Consider the following 10,853-nt stretch of genomic DNA (forward strand, 5'->3'; position numbering starts at 1 on the left):
AATCATAGATTAGTACTTCACTCTGCATCTTCCGTACATGTAGACAAAATAATTAGGAGACAAATGCTTCAAGAAACGCCATCAGTTGAAGATGCATGAAGTAACAAGCAATCAACTCATGAATTATATTTGTAGTAGCATCTCTGATCTGACGTCCATTCAGAGGAGCTGCGCACTATGGGAGTTGTGGCCACGTGCTACCATCACGGCAGATGCTGCGGCTCTCCTGCCCTTGCTGCTTCATCATGCTTTGAGCCGTGGGGCGTCGACGGCCGACATCGCTTGTGTAGCTCCGTTGTAGAATACAAGTCCATACGGTCCATTATCACACGCAGCTGTTAGAATTAGATGGAAATATTGATAAAATCCGCACATCATCTCTGCTCTCTAGTCTGTTGGCTCTCCTGTTGGGGGTTTCATCATGTCAGTTTTCACACGGGAAGAAACTAGAACCTCTATCAAAGACAGAAGAAAATCACGACGTATCTAGATGTGCAAGTAGCCGCCGACAAACATTTTCCTCACTTGATCCTAGCAGTGCGCCGCTGGTCTGCTTCCATGCAGGCCACTGCCGAGGGATCTCCTTCTTCTGGAAGCCGGTGATGTGGCCCGTGCGGCCGTGCGAGCGGCCGCCGCCATTAGATGTCGATGCAACTGGTGTAGAAACGGATAAGCTCAGAGGTGGTTGAATTAGCAAATAAAATGACTAGAAAATCGGAGCGCCAACAACCTAGCCTTTTTACTATTATTATTTAAATCAAAATTTAAATGGATATGATGCTAGGAAAATTCAACAAGAGACACATGGCTAGAAGTATGTACTCCTAGGAGTACTAACCCATTTTCCTATATATATATATATATAAATATATAGAAAGTCTATTAGTAACCCAGGGTGACCTTGATCGATCGACCGCGCCAGTTCGAGCCCACCTCCGCACGCGCTGTGCCGACCCTCAACCGTATCATGAGGAGCGAGGTAAATCTTTTCTGTGACGAGGTAAGATTTTCCCCTTTCAAGTTCGCAAAAACTGTTTTCTGTTCGTGGGGTTAGCCCACTCCTATGCATCCTCCGTTCCAAGTTCAATCCCTGCGGTTTTCGGCGGCGACTCGCTTGCGTTAGCTGGCTTGCGGCGTCGTGGTCGGCGGCTTAGTGAGTGGGCAGCGGGAATGATGGCGTGGTGGTCGACGGATAGGCTGGGCGTCCCTGAGGGTGGGCGGTTGACCACGGGTGCGCGACGGCCTGGTGCTTGGCGGCCACGGCGGCGTGGTGAGCGCGTCGTGGCCTAGATGTTGGGAAGCATGGTTTGTGGTGGCCGGCTGGCTGCAGCGGCAGTTCAGGTGGTGCTGGCGGCGGCACTATGAGCAGTGCTCGCGGCGGCACTGGATCGACCGTGACCGCTTCGTTCCATCCTCCGGCCGGCTGCCACGGTTGCTTGCTCCAGTACGTGTTGGTGAGTTCAGTACAGATCTCTTCAACGCCTCCTCTATGGATGGGGTTGATGCCCTGTATTTCTTTTGCCCCAAATCCCTAATTGGATATAGATCTCTATTTAAACACGGAGTCTGAAGTCCCACTCTAATCATTGTTATGTAGTCTCTTCTCTGTTTGGAAGTAACAATCTTCTGGCAATTGGTTGCCTCTGACTTGTTGTTACAAATCGTGTATTGTTTTGTTCATAGCCTGATGCATTTTGCACTATGATTGAAATGTGAAATATCTGACGGCATTGAACAGTTGGTATCTTTTTCACTTGCCGTCTTAGACATAGACCGTTCTGTTTTGGGCAAGTTGCTCAGAGCAGATAGTTGTTTGATTAATTTTCTGACTAATTAATACCAATGGGATTATGGGATGTGGAGGTGTCTTATGTACCTGTCCAAGAGCTCGCCTCGGCATCCTCACGAAGTCGAGATCCTGACTAAGAGAGCTCTCCCCAATGTGTGCAGCTACTGCTCAACATGTAAAGAAGCTAATTGTTGTTAATACAATCAATATTTTTGCTGATTAGTTTTTGGAGGGCAAATCATTGCGGCGCTGAGCAGATGTCCAATTTGATTTGTTGAAGTGGATCACGGTTCCTCCTTTACTGATGAATATTGCATGTAAGACAGCCATAACACTCCTTTCCTGTGCATAACGTGGAAATGTTATATATGCCTCTGCTATGAAAAAACCTGGAGATTGATCCGGAAACAAGAAAATTATATAAAGCTCAAGTATTTTATACAACAACAATAAACTAGCCCTTTCTAAAATATAGCAATTGTATCTACGCAAGTTTCTTATACTATTGTGTGTTAGCACGTTGTTCTAGCCTACAGGTTTAGTTGATCCAGAGATACATTTATTATCCATGTTTGAGTATGCAGTGGAAGCTTATCAATTCATTTGTTGAGGACTAGAAGCTTATCAATGAATTGGATGATGAATTTTCTAGCTTGGAAATAGCCAACTCTCTCCCTGCAAAATATAAAAAGTTGTTGTTAGCTCTCATATGAACGTGTATTTAGAAAATTTTGGAAGTTGAGGAGCTTGAAGAAAATGTACTTTCTTTTTGATGTGCATATACCTCTTGGGTATTTTAATGAAAACTGGAAGATTTTGCCTTCTGGTTGTTCTTCATGATACTACTACTCGTTCTATACAGATAAAAAGAAATCTATGTGTACATGAATACTTGCAGTTTTCACATTACTGATTGCTTTTCTTTTCAACTCGGAATTTTTGTAATTTGTATACTCCTTATTGCCTTGTTTCCTGTCTGGGTTGTTGTGTTCCGAATGTTATTTTTACGTGGCGTTGTGACGCCTCTTACTGTCTTTGCTGGATAACTTTAGGAGACATTCCCACCAGGCTTCAATGGAGGGGAAGGTAGCCGCTAGACTTGGACTCAAATGGACACCCTGCCAGGAGAGCACTGTGTAGAAGACGGACGAGGTGAAGAGGCAGTCCTTGCAGAGATGGGTGGCGGTTTCCGGGACCTGAAGCACCCACATATCTGTGTTTTGATTTCTTGTTTGAAACTACTGGGCGTCCATATCACTATCACTTCACCATCCAGTGAAGAATGGATCCATCAACTCTAATATGATTAATGTCATCTTCCTTGGGGCTTTTTTTACCACTGCCATAGAGAAGTGTTTATTTAGTTCATGGTCATTTCTATTTAGTTCGTGGCTGATGGGAGCATGAGGAGTACCTTTCAAACTACTGTTCCTCTTTTCATCTTATAGTTTTTGTTGCTTACATTTTGCCATGCATCTCTGACAGAGAAACAGGACAGAGAAGTCAAGAGGAGCATTAATGATATGTGTAAATGTCACTGTTGTCCAAGTTCTGGAACTTTTTCACTAATCGTTGTTGAAACTAGGGTCATCTAGACGAGGTGGTTGTAAAGGCTAACTAGAAATACATCTTTGAAGAAACTATAGGGTCATCCAGATGGAGATTTTGCAACCTCTATACAAATGCCTGCAGCTTGGCCAGACTATTGCCCATCTCAAGATAGGCTGGAGTGTGTTCTACTACAGAAAGATAGTTTTGTTTTTAGATGTTGAATTTTTAGATGCTACTTTGTCAAGCAGTGTACTGAATTTGTTGTAAACCGACCTAGTTATGAACTCACATCAACTTTGTTCATTGTAAACTGACCTAGTTATATAAGAAATCCAAGTTTATTTCGAGCAGTTTTTATGTGGTGTAATGACCATTGCAGCAATTACTATATCTTGGCAACAACAATCAGGAAACGTTTTGCGAGTTGTCTAGAGCTAATGAGTTGAACAAACGACTTGATGATCTGGTAGATAACAGATGTGCAAAACAGTAAAATGCAGAGCAGGAATCCCAAACCTAAAAATAAACATGAGATTTCGCAGATACACTCAACAATACTATTAGTGACAAGCCTATCATAATCTGTTGAAAACACACAAATTAGTATAACAAACTTGACGTGCTACTTCTACACGGAATTTTGACAAACACTCGCATGGAGCAATTTTATCGACATAATAATTCAGAAGGCAAATGCATTACACCTCAATCAAGTATTCGCTATACATCATGAAAATGAATTGGCGGTGAAATCTTTGCCTTCATGTTACAAATTTCGCTTGCATTCAGATCTATCTTTTGTGAACTGAATAACTAGAGTCCAGCTGAATGAGATGTTCCGTTCATGGCATAAAAATTCAGAATTCTTCTATCTTCTTCTTGCTTTGGCAGCTTCAGTCAGGCTTTTGAATTTGTGGCAAGCATCAACAGGTCGAGCAGATGCACGTGGTTGTGGTTGTGCTAAACAGAAAATCGTACTCTGAACAAAGCAGCCCAGCCAGAAAACAAGGAAATAAGGAATACATTAAGTACCAAATACCTGTATACACAGAGATTTGTTTCATCTGTATAGAACAAGTAGTATATCATCATGAATTTCAATCTCAAGACAATGGTCTTTCACCCAAATGAAGCTTCTAGTTAGATCCATGCATAACAGTGCCAGAAGATCTAAATACGTGCTCATATGAGAGCTAACTACTTCACTACATTTTATTTTGCAGGGAGAGAGTTAGCTATTTCTCAACTACAAAATTTAGCATCCAATTGATTGATAAGATTTTAGTCCTCAACATATTTATTAATGATATTATATCCAAAACTGTACAGAAACTGCAAGTGCTTCAGTTCTATATTGCCCAAACAATCTATGGAGATGTAGATTGCAAAAGAAAACCAGAAAACTGAAGCCGACGCTAATTTGCATTACTAATTGTGGAAATTCATCAATACATTTGTTGACGACTAGAAGCTTATCATCTTCTTTCAACTGTGAAAATGGCACGCCTGGGGATGCCTTTTGTGATATAATTTCTACCTGAAAACGTAATTTCCTAATTTTTATGTGAAAATCAATGATTGCACCCAAAAAACTCAAAAAATAATAGTAAACTCTACAAGAAGTATGTGAAGTGTTTACTTTAACTCGAGCATGAAGTATATCTACTTTAAACCCATACATATATGGTAGGAAAGTCACATATGCATTCTAAATAGATAGGAATCCCAAAAATGATTTATTTTATTCTAGTAGGAAATTTTAGCAGCACCTCCAGAATATACATTAAGTAGTAACATTATAATAATGTTTGGAGGAGCTACTAGCTGTAGGTATGACTCTGAGCTACTAGCGGCACCTCAACAATATATTTTGCAGCAAGATCTGCTCATCATGTATTGTGGTACAACGATATATCGTAGAACAAAACATTTCTCCCATACCTTCCCAAAAAAAGCCAAGAGAAATTCAGTGACTTTGATAAGGCAATCAGGCTATACAACTAAAGTCAGTTCACAAAAGGGGAATTCTGCAGAGGAAGAAAAATGTATGTTTTGAGGGAGCATATGTACATAGTGAGGCCACACCTGGATCCCTAACACAAAAAGATTGAACTAAGGAATGAGAGGTGCTTCAAACAACATCAAGAACAACACTAGTTGGACAAAAATACCTTCCTTTTGGAATTGGATATGGGTATCTCGATAAGAATCAGGAAACAGTACAAGAACTTGGCCAACAAAATTAGCATCTAGAAAGTACGCAAACTACAATGAAGAAAAACGATGCTGAGGTCGCAGCCATCCTAGGATTGTGGCGGATACGCCAAGAAAATTCTGATATTATAAGCCTGAGCATATGAATGTTTATTTCACATAGAATGGTAATTTCATGCTCCTCTCAATACAACAGACATGAGTGATTCCTTGACAAGTAATTTTCCCCATCACAACTTACCATCCCCGTTTTGATGTCAAACTCATGCAAACAAATTCGGATGCACTCTTGATGACACAAACATCCTCCAGTCTATCAAAAAATAGGTAGGAATCCCCATTTACATCATTACATGAGCTCATGAAGTAGGAGGAGAGACCAAACTTGAAGAGGAGGTCGATGATACCTACGTAGATTGTAATGACTCAAGGGCGGCTGGTGAAATCTCTAGATCCTTCCAATCGGGGAGGTGAGGATGGGACAGGAGAGAAACAGTCCCCGAGCTTGCAGAGCGCGGGGAAGCGACCAAGCGCCGGCGTGGAGCTGAGGTCGCGCTTGGACGAGGCGGCGGCGTCGCTTCCGTTGAATTGGATCACGCCGGCGGGACGACCTCTTCTCCTCGTACAAAGCCACCGGAGCTAGTTCACGACCGCAGGGATATAGTGACCTGTTTTGCTGGCCTTCGGCGATGGGGAACCGTCGTGGCGGCGGGGTGGAGATGGTGTGGAATATGGCACCTCCCCTCCCACGACCCATAGAAAGTGGGCTTTCTTCCAAAAAAAAGATATCCCTTCCCTTTTTTTGACAGCAGAGACGCGCGAGGTAAATTTGCCTCAGAAGCTCTGCGGTCCAGGCTTTTCTTACGCTTCCTTGCCAGGGCCATGCGTGAGGTAAATTTACATTTCAAGCTTTGGCTCGGCTGGGCTGAGGGACGACGAATAGCCCGACCACATATACATACATACATATATATATATATATATATATATATATATATATATATATATATATATATAGGGTCGCGCTATTCGTCATCCTAGGTGAGAAATAGTTATTCTTCATTCTTCTTGATTTTATCATTAATGCACCGTAATTTTTTGTTCCGTAAGTTTTGTCTTATTTCCGACGTAAAAAGGGACCGTAAGAAAATATATAATCGACGTAAAAAATATTTTATGTTATGTAAAATTACAAACGTAAAAACATAGTCTAAAATACACACAAACTGTAAATTTTCTTGTCTTATGACCTATATTTTTAATTTTCTTATGTCATATTTTACGTAGTGAATCAATACGAATGTAACTATTTGAATTCGAAACGTAATTTAATTATGAAATGATTGTAAGATTACGTCGGGTGAAGAATAACTTATTCTGCACCCTGGGTGATGAATAGTAACACTATATATATATATATATATATATATATATATATATATATATATGAGTTTATGTCTTCTACAACATTCACTTATTGCTATTTCTTCAAGTTGCTCTTTCTGCTATGTGAATGTGATCGGACCCTTCCCCCTTTATGCTAAACTCAACCCAGTCTATTCACAAATTCTTCATGTGCGTTCTATTTGAAACTCATTCAAGATCTTCACTGTGTCCTTGTCAGCTGAAGAATTTGTGAACGAAACTTTAGACTTATCTTATCTGAATTTTCGGCTTTTGCCGCTCAAACCGTTCCACTTTCCACAATATATTATCCTATTCACCCACGATCACGCACGATCGCCACCTCTCAGTACGTGGGTGACATATGTCACGCGAATGAGAAGGGTTAGGGGCACGTTCGTCCAATTTCCTCGGGCAAGCAGTCATACGTCTCCATCGTATCTATAATTTTTGATTGTTCCATGCCAATATTCTACAACTTTCATATACTTTTGGCTACTTTTTATATTATTTTTGGGACTAACATATTGATCCAGTGCCCAGTGCCAGTTCCTGTCTGTTGCATATTTTATGTTTCGCAGAATATCCATATCAAACGGAATCCAAACGGGATAAAAACGGACGAAGCTTATTTTTGGAATATTTGGAAAACCTGGGAGAAAGATCAACGCGAAATGGTGTCTGAGGTGGGCACGAGGTAGGGGGCGCGCCCCACCCCCTGGGCGCGCCCCTGACCCTCGTGGTCCATCCGTAAGGCGTTTGATGCCCTTCTTCGGCCGCAAGAAAGCTAATTTTTGTTAAAAAATCATGGAGAAGGTTTCGGTCCAATCGGAGTTACGGATCTCCATATATATGTGAAACGGTAAAAGGGCAGCAGAACAGAACGCAGAAACAGAGAGAGACAGAGAGACATATCCAATATCGGAGGGGCTCTCGCCCCTCCCATGCCATGGAGGCCAAGGACCAGAGGGGAAACCCTTCTCCCATCTAGGGAGGAGGTCAAGGAAGAAGAAGACGAAGGGGCCCCCTCTCCCCTTCTCTTCCGGTGGCGCCGGAACGTTGCCGTGGCCATCATCATCATCATCATCACCGCGATCTTCACCAACACTTCCGTCATCTTCACCAACATCTCCATCACCTTCCCCCCTCTATCTACAACGGTCCACTCTCCCGCAACCCGCTGTACCCTCTACTTGAACATGGTGCTTTATGCTTTATATTATTATCCAATGATGTGTTGCCATCCTATGATGTCTGAGTAGATTTTCATTGTCCTATCGGTGGTTGATGAATTGCTATGGTTGATTTAATTTGCTTGTGTTTATGTTGCTATCCTTTGGTGCCCATCATATGAGTGCGCACGTGGATCACACCCTAGGGTTAGTTGTATGTTGATAGGACTATGTATTGGAGGGCAAGAGTGACAGAAGCTTCAACCTAGCATAGAAATTGATGCATACGGGATTGAAGGGGGACCAATATATCTTAATGCTATGGTTGGGTTTTACCTTAAAAACGTTAGTAGTTGCGGATGCTTGCTAATAGTTCCAATCATAAGTGCATAGAATTCCAAGTCAGGGATGACATGCTAGCAGTGGCCTCTCCCACATAATACTTGCTACCGGTCTAGTAAAGTAGTCAATTACTTAAGGGGCAATTTCCCAACTCCTACCATCACTTTTCCACACTCGGTATATTTACTTTATTTATTCTTTACTTACAACAGCCCCTACTTTTTATTTACGTAATCTTTATTATCTTGCAAACCTATCCAACAACACCTACAAAGTACTTCTAGTTTCATACTTGTTCTAGGTAAAGCGAACATCAAGCATGCGTAGAGTTTTATCGGTGGTCGATAGAACTTGATGGAATATTTGTTCTGCCTTTAGCTCCTCGTTGGGTTCGACACTCTTACTTATCGAAAACTATTTTGATCCCCTATACTTGTGGGTTATCAAGACCTTTTTCTAGCGCCGTTGCCGGGGAGCAATAGTGTGGGGTGAATATTCTCGTGTGTGCTTGTTTGCTTTATCACTAAGTAATTTTTATTTGCTGTTCTTAATTGTTCTTTATCTTTATTTATGGATATGGAACACGAAATACCAAAAAAATTAGGTGTACTTGTTGCTCATGGAGATGAGGAACCTCCTAAAACCCTCGATGCTGGTTATGTGAAAGATATTATGTCTACTTTAATAATCCTGAGAAAACCCCATTCAATTATGTAATGGGAGTAACGTTGGATCAACGTGAATACTTTAGGGATTATCGCTTGACTCAAAAAGGGAAACTATTATGGGATCAAATTCATATATTAAAGTGGTACTAGGCAACTATGCTTGAGGTATGATTATACTTGTTGCTCTGGGATGAAGGTTCCACACCTTCCCTTTTCATGCAAATTTAATGATAATAAAACCTTAGCTTCTTATGCTAATGGTATATATGATTACTATGATGTGGAATAAATAGAAGAATTTGTTGCTTTTATGGGTGATTATGAAATTGAATCTATGTTTAAAGAGTTTGAAGATTTTGATGATGCTGTTGATAGACCTGAAAATTTAGCTATCCTCAAATATTGCTATGAGAATTATGAATACAATTCCGATATTAAAGCACTTATGGAGCAAGTCTCCGCTGTCCAAGAAGAGACTAATATTTTGCAGGAATCTATGGAAGAAGAAGTTGATGAAACTGTGAGCTCATTGGATGAAAAAGATGATGAGGAGAGCGAAGAACAAAAGGAGGAAGAGCGGATTAGCTACCCGTGCCCACCTTCTAATGAGAGTAACCCTCCAACTCATACATTGTTTAATTTCCCTTCGTGCTTACAGAAGGATGATTGCTATGATGATTGTTATGATCCTTTTTGATGATGCTTGTGTTGGAAATATGCCCTAGAGGCAATAATAAAAGCATTATTATTATATTTCCTTGTTCATGATAATTGTCTTTATTCATGCTATAATTGTGTTATCCGGAAATCGTAATACATGTGTGAATAACAGACACCAACATGTCCCTAGTAAGCATCTAGTTGACTAGCTCGTTGATCAACAGATAGTCATGGTTTCCTGACTATGGACATTGGATGTCATTGATAACGAGATCACATCATTAGGAGAATGATGTGATGGACAAGACCCAATCCTAAACATAGCATGAGATCGTATAGTTCGTTTGCTAGAGTTTTTCCAATGTCAAGTATCTTTTCCTTAGACCATGAGATCGTGTAACTCCCGGATACCGTAAGAATGCTTTGGGTATACCAAACGTCACAACGTAACTGGGTGACTAAAGGTAGACTACGGGTATCTCCGAAAGTGTCTGTTGGGTTGACATGGATCAAGACTGGGATTTGTCACTTCGTATGACGGAGAGGTATCGCTGGGCCCACTCGGTAATGCATCATCATAATGAGCTCAAAGTGACCAAGTGTCTGGTCACGGGATCATGCATTACGGTACGAGTAAAGTGACTTGCCGGTAACGAGATTGAACAAGGTATTGGGATACCGACGATCGAATCTCGGGCAAGTAACATATCGATTGACAAAGGGAATTGCATACGGGGTTGATTGAATCCTCGACATCGTGGTTCATCCGATGAGATCATCGTGGAGCATGTGGGAGCCAACATGGGTATCCAGATCCCGCTGTTGGTTATTGACCGGAGAGTCGTCTCAGTCATGTCTGCTTGTCTCCCGAACCCGTAGGGTCTACACACTTAAGGTTCGGTGACGCTAGGGTTGTGAAGATATGTATATGCAGTAACCCGAATATTGTTCGGAGTCCCGGATGAGATCCCGGACGTCACGAGGAGTTCCGGAATGGTCCGGAGGTAAAGAATTATATATAGGAAGTGCTGTTTCGGCCATCGGGACCAGTTT

At 41.4% G+C, this 10,853-nt stretch overlaps 1 long non-coding RNA gene across 1 annotated transcript; it reads left to right on the plus strand.

The window, feature by feature from the left end:
- The first annotated feature begins 660 nt into the window (after window positions 1-660).
- Window positions 661-3,104, plus strand: LOC125519763 (uncharacterized). The gene is made up of 2 exons (XR_007288310.2): window positions 661-2,106; window positions 2,842-3,104. It is a non-coding gene; the product is annotated as an uncharacterized LOC125519763 (long non-coding RNA).
- The last annotated feature ends 7,749 nt before the right edge of the window (window positions 3,105-10,853 follow it).

Source organism: Triticum urartu, chromosome 7A, assembly GCF_056163025.1.
Source record: "Triticum urartu cultivar PI428250 chromosome 7A, HENAU_Tu73, whole genome shotgun sequence".
NCBI lineage: Eukaryota > Viridiplantae > Streptophyta > Magnoliopsida > Poales > Poaceae > Triticum > Triticum urartu.